The following is a 14,226-nucleotide window of genomic DNA, read 5'->3' as shown; positions in this document are numbered from 1 at the left end:
CAGAATCGGCATTCTACCGCGTGAACCTGCCCCATTAGCACCATGATGCCCACATTGCCAGGGCCCGTGCTTTGAGAGAAGTCTGTGTCCATGTCCTCATCACTCTCGTCACCGTGCTGAGGTCGCCTAGTCTCCCGGTTTCGTTTTGCCAGGTTCCGGTGCTGCATATAGTGCAGGATAATGCATGTGGTGTTTAATGTGCTCCTAATTGCCAAAGTGATCTTAGCAGGCTCCATGCTTGCCGTTGTATGGCATCTGCACGGAAAAAAGGCGCAGAACGATTGTCTGCCATTGCCCTGATGGAGGGAGGGGCGACTTACGACATGGCTTACAGGGAATTAAAATCAACAAAGGGGGTGGCTTGGCAAGAAACAGAATGGCCCCCTCAAGGATTGAACTCAAAACCTCAAGGAGAGAACTCAAAACTGGGTTTAGCAGGCCGTTGATTTTATGGAGGGAGGGAGGAAAAAATGAATACAAAACAAATCTGGTCTATTTCTTGTTTTGAGCCACTTCATCTATCTTTATACGTCTTGCTGGCAGCAGACTGCAGTACAACTGCTAGCCGTCGTCATCTCCTGGATGCTCGGCGGAAGACGGTGCAGTATGACTACTGGCCATCGTCTTCTGCTGGCTGCTGATTAAAAGATAGTGCACTGCCAGTAAGACTGAATCGCCATGAGACGAAACTTGAAAGGGAAATGACCTGGCTGAGTCACTCCCATGTTTGCCCAGGCGCCCCTGACTTCATCGAGGTCGGTTAAAAGAGCACCCAGGACTACGTCGACGATGGCTACCAGTCATACTGCACTGTCTACTGCCAAAAGGCAATATACTGCTGCTGTGTAGCAATGCAGTACCACATCTGCCAGCACCCAGGAGACATACGGTGACGGTTAGTTGAGCGGGCTCCATCCTTGCCGTGGTATGGCGTCTGCACAGGTAACTCAAGAAAAAAGGCGCAAAATGATTGTCTGCCCTTGCTTTCACGGAAGGAGGGAGGGAAGGGGGGCCCGACGATATGTACCCAGAACCACCCGTGACAATGTTTTAGCCCCATCAGGCATTGGGATTTCTACCCAGAATTCAAATGGGCAGTGGAGACTGCGGGAACTGTGGGATAGCTACTCACAATGCAACGCTCCGGAAGTCGACAGGTACCTCGGTACTGTGGACACACTCCGTTGACTACATGCACTTAGAGCATTTGTAGGGGGACACACACAATCGACTGTATAAAAACGCTTTCTACAAAACCGACTTCTATAAATTCAACCTAATTTCATAGTGTAGACATACCCTAAGTTTAAACCTTTAGTGTTCCACTTTAGCCTGGTGAAAGAAGACCAAGGGTAGTCAGTCTATTCTATACCAACATTAAAGAGACAAAAAGAAAAGGAGTACTTGTGGCACCTTAGAGACTAACCAATTTATTTGAGCATGAGCTTTCGTGAGCTACAGCTCATGCTCAAATAAATTGGTTAGTCTCTAAGGTGCCACAAGTACTCCTTTTCTTTTTGCGAATACAGACTAACACGGCTGTTACTCTGAAACCTGTCATTAAAGAGACAGTGGCAATCAATGGTATCTCAGCATAATAAAGATCTCCTGCTGCAAGGCATCTGCCAAGGCATTTATCAAAAGTAGATGTCAAACAGAAGTCAAAGTGTTACAAGAAACATCAGACTTGTGGTGATTTTACTGTAGATAATGATTTCTGTAATACTGAATGACTGGTTTACATTCATATTATCTAACGGAGCCATAATGTTGTCACTATTCATCAAGTTTGGAGCTCCTTTGCCAGGTACCTGTACTTTCTCCTAATTCTTTCAGCGGTGTGGATCCTTGTTTGTGCTGCTTTCATACTGGCTTTCCAAGAGAGCAAGAGCAATGGAACAAAAATGGTAAAATGGGTAAGAATGGGGAGAAAAAGACTATCTGGCTTTACATGAGGTTTGGTGGAGGGGCAGGAGTGAGGCTAATTTTGAGTTTTGCTTAGCTGAAAAACAGCAGCCCAAGCAGACTGACAACTGCATTTAACTGGTTCAGAGAACAAACTTCATGTGGTTCAGCCAGTCAGAAGCTAGCTGATAACTGGAATCTCTTCCCACTTCTGTCACTGACCTGCTTCCTGCTTGTGTAATCTTGGGCAAGCAACTTCACCTCCCTGTGCTTCTGTTCCTTCCCACCCAAACCATTGTCCGTTTAAACTATAAACTTTTCAGGGCAGGGATTGTCTTTCACTATGTGTTCATACGGTGCCTAGGACTATGAAATCCCTATCTCCACTGAGGCCTTGATACACTATCATACTACTGCAACTGCTAATAAAAGTACAGAATGTTTGTTATGGTTTGTTGGTATATTTTCAGAGCATACAAATAACACGTCATTCCATCTTTATAGATGTAAAACCAAAACAAATACATGTTTTTAATGAATAAGCTTGTTTGCAAGAGACAGTTATTGGTTTTCAGTATTATAAACTGCTTTTAGATTTTAATTGGCTAGGAGCAGCAATCATGTCTTCATGTGTTTCTTTTGCAGTGCCTCTCTTATTGACAGTATTTAACAAATAAATAACTCCATAAAAAATTCCATGTAAAAGGTGAAAAAAGGTTGCAGAGTGATGTGATCAAAAGTCAGAAAATTCATTGTCTGCACAACCTTTATCCTGGCCCTTGGGTGCATGCATTACAATACAGTCTTTTGTTATATGACCTTGCGGAAAAGAAGAAAATTTTAATAGCGTCTCTGCTATTGCATAAATCTGAAATCTGGAAACCCTGAATTTTATTTGGTGTCTCTATTGCTCAGAGAGATTTAGGTCCAAAACCCAAAATAGAAATAGATGGATCTGTTGTTGAAGATGAAATCCTTGATGGGTTCAGGCAAAGAGAAATCATATAAGAATGAAGAATTGGGATTTCCGGCTCAGTCAGTCCACTGACATATCAACAAACACAAAAAGAAAAGGAGTACTTTTGACACCTTAGAGACTAACCAATTTATGGTTAGTCTCTAAGGTGCCACAAGTACTCCTTTTCTTTTTGCAAGTACAGACTAACATGACTGCTACTCTGAAATAAACACAAAGATTTACTCCCAAATGTGACTTCAAGCTGAAAATAATGCTCAGCCATAATTTTAATTTAAAAACAAGCTTACGCTAATAGGGAAATTAGCTTCTTTCAAGAAGCTTCGAAATTTAAATGTTAACCAACTTCATGTTGCAATTTGGCGTGTCTCTTATTCATAGTTCATGTTTTCTCTAATACCTCTAAGAACACAGAAAGTGCAGTTCTGGAGTATTTTGCAGAACTAGACTCATCATTTATGAAACTCCTAATGAGTAAGTAAAAAAAAACCCACACACTAGCAATGATTCTCCTTTCACTGACATTAGTAAATTAGAGGTTGAGTTCCTGGGGAGAGGATGAAGAAACAGTGCAGGGGCATGAATGTGGCAGATGTTGGGAACAGTGCTGAACCCCCCTCCCACTATCCCCTACTGTAAAGCTGTGATCCCCTCCTTTCCTCACCACTCTTCCCTGCACTGCTCCGACACCCGCATAATCCCTTTCAGTGCTCAGACCTCGCTATACTCCCCCCAACTGCTCCCACATTTCCTCCAACATGGACATTGCTCTGACAAGAGCCGCACTGCTCCGATCACACCCACCCACACTGCTTTGAGCCCCCAGCTCCGCCCTCTTCCTTGCCCTTCCATTTTCCTAGTAAGCACGGAGGGGTCATGGGGACAGTGCTTAAAGTGATCAGGGGTCACCACTCCCATATCTGACAGTCCCCTGGCCCAGCAATTATTTCTGCCTCCAACTCCCAAATGAATCCCCTCACATCACTTCTCCTCCTCCTGCAGCTCCCGGGTTCTTCACCCCTCCCCCTCACACTTCTCCTAAGCCTGACCAAGGCTGCAGCATGGTTTTCTTCTCCCTCTTCCCAGGGGAGCAGGAAGGAGCAGGAGGAATGGGGAGCTGCTGGGTTCTTTCTGCTCCCTCCCTGCCCTGCATGGGAATGGTGTGAGGTTGCCATTGAGGAGAGAAGGATGGAGCTCTGCCTGTTGCCTGCAGCACCACGATTGGCTTCTCCTCCCCAGGAAACAGGGCAGTAAAGAAAGCAGCCAATCAGAGGGGGTTCCCGCCTCCCCTCTCTCCCCCCCGCCCCGGCCCCCAGTACTAAAAATGTAGGCCCTGGAATAGCCCGGCTTGCTTCTTAGCAATTTTATTTCTCAGGTCTGAAATCTGTTGCAACCTGGCACACTTTAAGCCCCGCATGCGGAGGTGGGAATGGGGTGAGGATGTGCGTAGTGCATGTGCCAGCTGGAGGCAGGGCGTGACAAGGAAAGTAGAGATGCTGCATCCTTGGCTCAAATCAAGGCTTAGTGTATGGAGAAGGGGCTCTACACATCCGTCTGCATCGGGAGGCTCAGAGTCATGAAGTGGTCGACTGATCTCAGTGAGATGTTCTCAGCTGAATGGGAATGCCCCATGGAGATTAATGCAACCTGAAACAATAGCTCAGACTTGGGAACTGCTCCATTCATCTCAGTGCGTGTTCCCCCCCTGCAAGTTTCAGCACTTGTGGGCCTGCGTTACATACCAGCCATGCCTCTTCTCAGCTCCTCACCCTGGTCTTTCCATTGTATGACTGTGCCATGCACCAAACATTTCTGTTCCCAGCTCCTCACCTCATCTCAGCACTGTGTGCCTGTTCCATGCACTGAACAAGCTCATTTGCATCTCCCCATCCCAGTCTCATCCCTGTGGCTGCATGTTTTGAAGAGAGGACAGAAATAGGGGGCATGGAAGTGTGTCAGGGGGGAGCAGAATCCCTTCCTACTTCCTTCACTTCATAGCTCTGATGCCCCTTCTTTCCGCTCCACTCACTGTTGACACTTTCTCTTTCTAGCTAGAAGCAGCAGCATTGGGGTATGGGTGAGTCTAGTGTTCCTCTCCCACTGCTGGAGGCAGCATGGAGACGGTGGGGAGTTCTAAGTTCCTTCCCCTGATCAAGAAGCAGTCTGGGGGAGCAGGGGGATACTAGGTACAGATTCCTGCATTTTAGGAGATTTTAGACCAAGGTTTTAGGCAAAAGGCAGACAAATCTCAAACAAACAGGAAGCCTATGGACTAATTATTAGTAAATCTAGAATAGTTTGTAGCTGTCAGACACCAACAAACATGCACCAAAAATCATGAACCTCAAACATTTATGTAGTGTCTGTCAGACACACACACACAAAAAATAGTGTTAACAAAAACCAACAACCCCAAAACCTGTCAGCACTTAAGTATATATATATTAAAATTAAGTAGGCTATTCCCTTTTCCACAGATCCAGTAGGAGCATTAGATGCCCATATCCAGATGCCAGCCAGAAGCCCAAATCTGCCCCTACTGTATACATGTAATTTCCATTGTAGTCAATGGGACAACAGCTATTTAAGTGAGACATGTCAACATTGTATCCTATAAAAGAAATGCTGTTTGATATTAAAGCCCCTCCTCCCCCCGTGACACTAAAACCCAAATCCTCAAAGATATTTAGGCATCTAACTCTCTCTGAAATCATCAGGAGTTAGGTGCCTAAATAACTTGAAGGATCTGGGCCTAAGTACTGTGTGACCATGGAGATGAATGCTGCTCCCATCCACCAACTACACAGGTGATTAGAATGAATGGAAACAGGGCCAGGAATAAACACAAATCAAAGTCAGAAGTATTACTGGCAGCCAGAGTACACTAAGCAATTAATAAACTGCTTCTGAGGCTGATAAAGTGCCAGAGATCACAAGTTTGATAACTTCAAAAGCTGTATTGCTAGCATACGCATATCATGAATAGTATTCCTGTGTTCCTATCTCAAGAGAAACAAATCTACAACAAAATTATAACATTTGACACGTTTTTAATAACATAATGACACTCTTGCTGCAATAGACAGATGTGTACAGTGTATTCACTAATGTGTTAACCAAACATCAGGCCTCAAGGTGCTGCCTACTACACCATAATTTAACCATTTATATACATAACAATCTTAAAGCTATCCAGGGACAGATTGTGCCCCCAAAACACAGCATTGAGTAGGGGACTGTGGAGTCACACTACCTCAGGGGCGAGCTCCTGTGGCGAATGGTCACTGCACCTCTGGCTATGAGACTGTCATGTACACACACTTCGATAGCTGGGCATGACCTTGTGTCTTCCCCATTCTTTTTGGAGAGGTTAGTGCCTCTAGGAATATTCCTGAGCTGCCCTGCCCTCAAGGGAGTATGTGGACTGTGATGTGATCAGCTCTTAAACAGGAGATGTAAGGGAAGAAAGGGGGGAGCTCCTCTTTCCATCCCTATAATGTAGAAGCTAGCTACAATCTGGCCTTAAACCTATAATGTTACGCCTTCCATTTTGCCTAAGCCTGCATTTAGATTAGGATAAACTAATATCTGCTGCTAGCGTAAACAAATTCAGTGTACACACAGGGGTATCATCCAAGCATTATTTCCTATAACCCGAACACTGGGATTGTTGGCATTTGCATAATGTTTAATTATTTAGTCAGAACATAAAATGTGTCTCTCTTTTAAAACACATTTTTATAAAATGTCTCAATAATTAAACACCACCACAGTTATTAGCAGTAGGGAAGTCTTTCAAAATATATTGGTCAAAGCAAATAAGTAACTACATCTAATTCCACTCATCAAAATATACCACTTGGAGAGAAATCCCCAAGAGGGGTCAGGGGAATCAATACAGACTACTGCATATGAGTGAGCAAAAAACCCCAAAATATAGCAGGTTAGCCACTGTATCTGGCAATTTCAAGTAGACAGAATTCAGAGGCTTAATTTACTCATTAACCTGTATATCTGTTCCTTAAAAGACCAAATCAATAGTATAGATCTTGCTGAGAAGTTCATCTATACTTATTGAGGTTAAATTCAGGGCCAGCGGAAGACCTATATGAGCCTATTGCATATTCTGGAATGGGTGGACATAGGCCCAAAACTAAAGGCCCAACCTCTCAGTCAACAGAGACAAAGAATGAAAAAATAAGGACAAGAGTGACTGTGATAGGGATAAAATGAGGGATACAGTGGGGGACAACAAGCAGAGAATCCTGAGCAGCACTTGCTGCTCCTCAAAGGAGTCCAAGGAGCCAGTGGATGCTGCCCAGAGGAACTCTGCCAAGAGACCTGAGGCAACGAAGTGTCAGAAACATGCCCCACAGTTGCAGACCCCCCGCACGCCAATGCATTGAGCTTTGTCCTCCTAGTCTGGGGAATGGCCATCTTGGTCAGTACCAGGTGGAGGTTGACAAGGAGATCTTGCAACTTTGTGGGGCCATGAATGATGTGCGCAAATACCAGGAGTGTGGGGAAACATGCTCAGCAGGAGGTTCTGGATGAGCCGGAAAAGGGACTGCAGCCTGACACTTTCTACATAGATGCTCCATGGTCTCCCTCTCGCTGCAAAAGGGGCAAGTTTTGGGAAACTCCATGAGCCATGCCAACTGCACAGCTGTGCTCAGAGCTGCATGGAGGAGCCACCAAATGAGATTCCCAGTGGACCATGGGACTAAAGTGGAATACAGGCTGGCCTCCTGGGCTTCTGCAGACAGCAGCAGGTCCTACAACTTTGTGTCATGGCAGGACACGAGGGCCAGGAAGTAAATAGTATGGAGCATCAGCATCTGTAGAGATTTGTGAGGCATGGTTCTGAAATGTGTTCAGCCTGCTTAGGTGATGCGTCAGAGGCAGACAAGGGGGCCCATGGAGTGGGGACCTGATGGCAAGCTCTGGAGGGCCAAGCATGAACAGAGAGTGATCTCCCATAGGACTTGCTTAAAATAAGTGAGAGAAGCAGGGGGCAAGACTGCCCTTATTTCCTGAAGCACAGAGTGGGGTTGTGTGTGGGGTGGGCAATCCCATGCACTGGCCAAGCACCATGGCACTCCAAATGTAGTCCAGGAGGTCCATGATTCTGGTGACTCCAGCCAGGACCAACCTCTGGTGCTCCAAGGAGAACTCCACCACCTGCACACAAAAGTGTGGGTTATGGACCAGTGATTCAGCAAGGCAGTCCTCCCCTGCAGTGGCCACTACAGATCCGGTTGCTGAAAACAGATTCCAGGTCCTGAAGAAATCCTGGTTAAGACTGGCAGCTCAGAGAGATCTCACAGATGGAGATAAAAGAATTGCCGGTCATATCAGAGCCCTCAGAGGAAGGTGTGCACCAGCACACTCAATGCTGGATTATAAGCACCAAAAAGGAGTCTCTGCAGGACCGGAAGGCAGAATGCATAGACCAGGCTGTGAATGCAAACCTGGCCCACTCTGCTCTCTCCCAAGGCCCATGTGGGGTATGATGGCCTGGGGACTGAACCCAAGGCCTTTGGCTCTAAAAACAAGAGCCTCTACTGCTTGAACTAAAAAACCCAATCCTGGCAGCTTAACATCCGTAAAACTCCTAAACCTCTATATGGACCAGCCACTACAGAAGGAAACTGGTGAAGTTCACTGGATTAGAATCGGATTTCCAAACAAGACAAAAAAAGGAAAAATGTAAGAGTTAGCCAAGGACAGAGTTTGAAAGCTACTGTGATTATCTGAGAAAGGTTTAACCCACAAAATTATTTACATAATTTGTCATTGAGGTAGATAATCAGATTCTGGTCTAATTTAGACCTGTGTAAATACTGAATAACTGTATTGAAATCAATCATCAGCGAAATCAGGGTTATTTTATTTAGCAGCAATGGAGATTTTTATTTTTTCTTAAAAATCAGACTTTATGCTGGAGCAGCATTTCAGTACTCTTTTGCAAACATTTAATCTCATGTCCTTCCACCTTCTTCTAAAATCACCTATTACCTTCAGCTCAGGGCTCTATTTTAATTAAAGGAGACTTATAAGAAATCTTTATTTTTAGTGTCACCGCTGGTCTCATCAGGCTGCATAACACAGGCAAAGAAACCTCCTTTTCCCTCCTGTATCCTTGGGGTAATTTCTAAGGGTCAATATGAGTGTTAATATTCCAGAGCACTCTAGCTGCAGTCATATCAGACAGGAACTAGGTGAGAGACTTATCTAGAAAGGTTGAGCCAAAGAAATTATTCACCAGCCTAGAACAGGGAAAAACACCTGGGGAAAACTAGCACAAATTTGCTTTTTCATATAACTGACCTCCTGATCTCCATTTTCCTCATATCAAATCAAAATTTAAGTACACATAAATAGAGCAGTGCCCCCAGGGTTTTCTCCCTGGAGCCTCTAAGTCCTGCCCTTCACTTGGGCCCATAGGCACTGACTCTGTGGGTGCTCCGGGGCTGGAGTATCCATGGGAAAAAAATATTGGATGCTCAGCACCCACTGGCCACAGCTATTCCCGCTCCCACTCATCAGTTGATTGGTGGGGGGACCGCTGCCGCCACCAACAGCTGATGGGGGTTGTGCCACCGCCTGACAGCTGACGGGGGGGCAGAAGCACTGCCCAACAGCTGTTTGGCGGCTCAGGGAGGAGCTTAGGGGAGGGCAGAGAGCAGAGAATGCGGGGGACCTCGGGGAGGGGGCAGAGTGGGGGCAGGAAGAGGTAGAGCAAGGGCGGGGCCTTGGGGGTGGGGGCAGCAGTATGGGGGAGAGGGATGGAGCAGGGGCAGGAAGAGGCAGAGCAAAGGCAGGGTCTTGGGGGAAGGGGCAGAGTGAGCGTTGAGCACCCCTGGGGAAAAGGAAAAGTCAGCACCTGTGCTTGGGTCTCTAAACAAGCCTTATCCCCTTCTCAGGGCTTAGGCCACCCTACCAGTGGCCTGTGGGTGTCCCAGGCCTGCCCACAACTCTGGATCCCAGGCCAGAGACCCTATAAATAGCAGCTACATGCTGCTTTCTGTAATCGTTGCTGGTTTATTCCCTGGGCCACTTCCCACATAGCCTCTTCGTCTTCACCCTTACCGCAGGGCTGAAAATCTCAACTCCTCTCTTTCCTCACCCTTGTGGTCCCAACCAGCAACTGGGCTGCTCGGGCCCTGCAGCTCTTTTTAACTGGGCCTGCTGCACTCTGATTGGTCGCTTCCCTGGTCGCTTCCCTTTTGAGGCAGGCCTGGAGGACCTACCTTCACTGCTCCTTTTCTGGTGTGGGAGTGTGGTAGGACCGAGAGGTCTCCAGAGTATACCCCATCACACCCTGCTTTACTTCTTTTTCAGTAAAATAGATCAAAGTAAGGTCTACCTGCCCTGATCTGCTATCAGTGATTTCAAGGTAACTTAAATTCTATATCTCACTGTAGTCTAAAGGGAAAATGTGGAGTCAAAAGTAAACTCAAAAACCAGGAATCTCTCTGGAGGACAGCCAGAGGCACTATTCACCACCAAGGGTGTTTTGAAACCAGTTGCCCCAGATAGTTATTGTCCTGTTTTCTTTTTCCCCTGAATGGAATGTACTCAGTATCTGAATCAGACTTTAAAGAAATAAAGTTACTATTCAGCAACAGGCAGCCTACTGCTGGACTGTGGAATCACATCAGGAAAATGGAGAAAGCAACACAGGACAATCTTGGGAGGAGCTCCTTGTAAACATCAGCAAACCCACTTCACATCCCTCCTTAAAACTCTCTTTTGCTGTGATGCTTACAAAAACCTTGACAACATTTAGGCTGCTGGTGTCCTTAGGCCACTACCCATCATGCTACCCAATATTATCTGATTGTGCCCTTGTTCTTCCCCTCTTCGTCTGTCTGTAGCCATCTGTTGTCTCTTGTCTACTTATACTGTAAGCTGTTTGGGGGACTGTCTTTTTATTCAGTGTTTGCACAGTGCCTACCACAATGGGGCCTTGGTTCATGACTGGGGCTCCTAGGTGTTACAATTAATACATAAGTAATAACATACGAAGGGAAGCCTGCAAGGAAGCTTCACTGCACTGAGACAATGCTCTGTTAAGCCAGAAGCAACTGGCCCTGTCATCTCATGTTCTTTTCTTCTTTCTTTTTAAACTTATAGTGTTGTTTTTGCCTCCCTTCTGGGTATTGAAAAGAGAATTATGATGGTTCTTTGGATTTTCCACTGGTATTAAACTGGATGGGAGGAATAAACTGTAGGAGGGTGTGTATTCTCCTTTGCATCCATCTCATTAGCTTGTTTATATGTTGCCCTCCTGAACTATTACAGCTATCTACCTACTGCTCTCTTTGTGTTTGTCATTCTTACTTAACAGTCAGAATGAACCACTGTAAATAAAGGCATGTTCCAAAGAAAGGACATAATCCTTATGTACATAGTAATTTTACAAACTTAGTAAGACTGTATTCACATATATACAATTACTCGTGTGTTTTTGCAGGGCAGGCTGAAGTGTATCCTTCCAGTGTTATTCTAAGAAGATGCAAAATGCTACAGGTGAATAAAAAAAAAAAGTGAATAACTGTTCAAAGGAGGAGCCAGGTTGGACATTCTCAGGACCCTATTCTTTACTTCCTTCTCTGTACAGGTAACACACCAATAGAAGTTCACTCCTGCACAGGGAGCATAGAATAAGGTCCAACGAGTAATAAGGACTTCAAGGTTATTTTGGCTGAGAAAAGAAATGAGTTTTTTTCTGGGCTGTGATTAGCTGAAATCCTTTTGTTATAACTGTGGAGGCTTTCCATTGCTCCTTTCAACACATGATACAAATTCTGGTTGGTTTATAGACATTGGCCAAAGTAGCTAAATGAGCCTAAGTTTTTGAGGTGCTTATGATAGTCCCATTAAACAAAAGTCACTGTCTATTTGGGTGGAAACAAATGAGGTTGGAGGTGGCTTTAGTTCAGGAGACACACATGCCAGAGCTGGGGTTGGAATGAACTTGGGTCTCCAATTCATTCGCTTCTGTGAAGAAATGCAAGTTTACTTGATGATGATGCAACCCTTACTCACATTGGACACTTACTCATGCAAATAGTCAATTGATTTAAAGGGGACCAATCACATAAGGAAACAATGTTGCTGTATCTCAGTGTAGGCAGTTATCAATCATCTAGGACAACATAACTCTTAAATGTGGTTAGGAGGGCCTTCCAGGATTCCCTTTGTGACTTCGTCTCTCAGCTTCAGATCTGTCCACATTGCTCCACGTGCCAACACAAGAGCAATATGAGTTGTACCAGTTTCCTTCCAGGGCTGAGCACCCCATTTCATTTGTGCTCCCAGCACCTGCCAGTAGGGACAGCAAGGGGCAACAATCCAAGACCACTAACCTGCCCAAGCCATGAAGTAGAATTTAATTTTCTAGTAGACAGTCACCAAGGACTTATTTTCTGATCCTTCTCAAGGCAGATGATGGCTCCTATATTTTCTTTCCATGCCTTTTTCTCATTAGGATATTTCTCCAGTAGATTTTGTTTTCAGGCAGCTTAGTAGAGTTAATTACAGATTAATTACAAACTCCAGGAAATCAACAGACCATAAAGAGTCCCAGAATCCAGTGGGTATACCAGGCATTAGTATGAATTAGTAGGCATTCCGATACCATCTGTAGAAAGGTGCTGCCGTCCCAGGGCACCCCTCATGACCTGGGATGGTCCTGCAGGCACCCTGCTTCCGTTTTCCTTTGAGGTTCCTCTGACAGGTTTCCCTCTCCACTCATGACACCTCCTGCTGGTCATTCTGGGGATTAGCTCCATCTGTCAGCTGCACCCTCCCCAGTGTTCTCTCCACCTGTCTTCTCTCTGTATGTGGCTTAATCATAGAATCATAGAATATCAGGGTTGGAAGGGACCTCAGGAGGTCATCTAGTCCAACCCCCTGCTCAAAAGCAGGACCAATCCCCAATTAAATCCCAGCCAGGGCTTTGTCAAGCCTGACCTTAAAAACTTCTAAGGAAGGAGATTCCACCACCTCCCTAGGCAATGCATTCCAGTGTTTCACCACCCTCCTAGTGAAAAAGTTTTTCCTAATATCCAACCTAAACCTCCCCCACTGCAACTTGAGACCATTACTCCTTGTCCTGTCCTCTTCTACCACTGAGAATAGTCTAGAACCTTCTGTTGCTCTTGGTGCTGCCACTTCCAGTCTGTGGCTTGGCCCTCCAGCCAGGTCACTAAGTCCCTCCCCTTCTGGGGAAATCACAGTCTTTCCGTGCCAGCTGTCCAGCAGGTGTCTCCCACGCCCTGAGTCACTACCCAGTGGTTGGTAGGGGAACCCAGGCCCGCCCTCTACACTGGGTTCCAACCCAGGGACCCTATAACATACAGCCTAGACCTGTACTGCCTGTGGTCTTAAGGCCGTTTCTCTGGGGCTTTTTCCTACCTAACTGGCTTGCTACTTCTCTGGGTTCACCAGCTCCTCCACTCCCTCCTCTTACGGAGTCTGTGCAGCCTGCCTTCCTGCAGCCACAAACATTCCTCCCTCTTTCCAGGGAGTGACTGCCCTTCCCTAGCAGCCACCTCTCTCTCTCTAGCTAGCTACCTGGCTTTCTACAGGCCTCCCCGCCCCCGGTTCATGTCCCGGAGACATTGTTCCTCAACAATTTACTCCCTGGCTCGCAGCCTAATTAGCTGCTTGGGCCCATCTGGCCCCACCTAACTCTTGCATATCCCATCACAGTTCCAAAAAAACCCCAAACTCTACACTTACATCCAGAGTCTTTAAAATAATATTCCCTCTCTCATGGAGTCTAATTTATTGAACACCATGCAGCTCCCAAAAAGCCCCTTTTGGTGCCCCTCCCTGAGATTCAGGGTTTAACAGACCTCCTTCTAGGGACTATGCTTCAAATCCTGGCCTCCCTGGCCTGCAAACTCTTCCCCTTCAGTTCAGGAGTTGCACAGACCTCCTTCCTGGGGCTGGGTGGGTCCTGGCTGAATTCCTCCTCCTAAACAGCTCCTCCAGCAGCTCTCTCTGACTGGGCTTGGAGCACCCTATTGATTCCCTTGCCCAGTCATCTAATCAGCCTCTTGATCCACCGCAATAACCCCAAACTCCTGTCTGCACTGGCTAGGAGAGAGAGGAGCCTTGCCCCACCCCTCTACAAGGCTCCTGGTTCCAGACCCTTAAAGAAACAATCGTTTGGGATGTCCCCCATACTTTCCCCTCTCCCAGACACTGACTGTTTCCCGGAACCATCTTCCTCTCTCCCAATTACGGCTTCAGTTATTTTCCAGCCTTCATCTGCTTCCCTGGACACAAAGAACGTGGTAACTGGACTCTCACATTATTCCCTAGGGTCT

This window comes from Caretta caretta, chromosome 1 (assembly GCF_965140235.1).
Source record: "Caretta caretta isolate rCarCar2 chromosome 1, rCarCar1.hap1, whole genome shotgun sequence".
Classification (NCBI taxonomy): Eukaryota; Metazoa; Chordata; order Testudines; family Cheloniidae; genus Caretta; species Caretta caretta.
Note: the sequence above shows the minus strand (reverse complement) of the source record.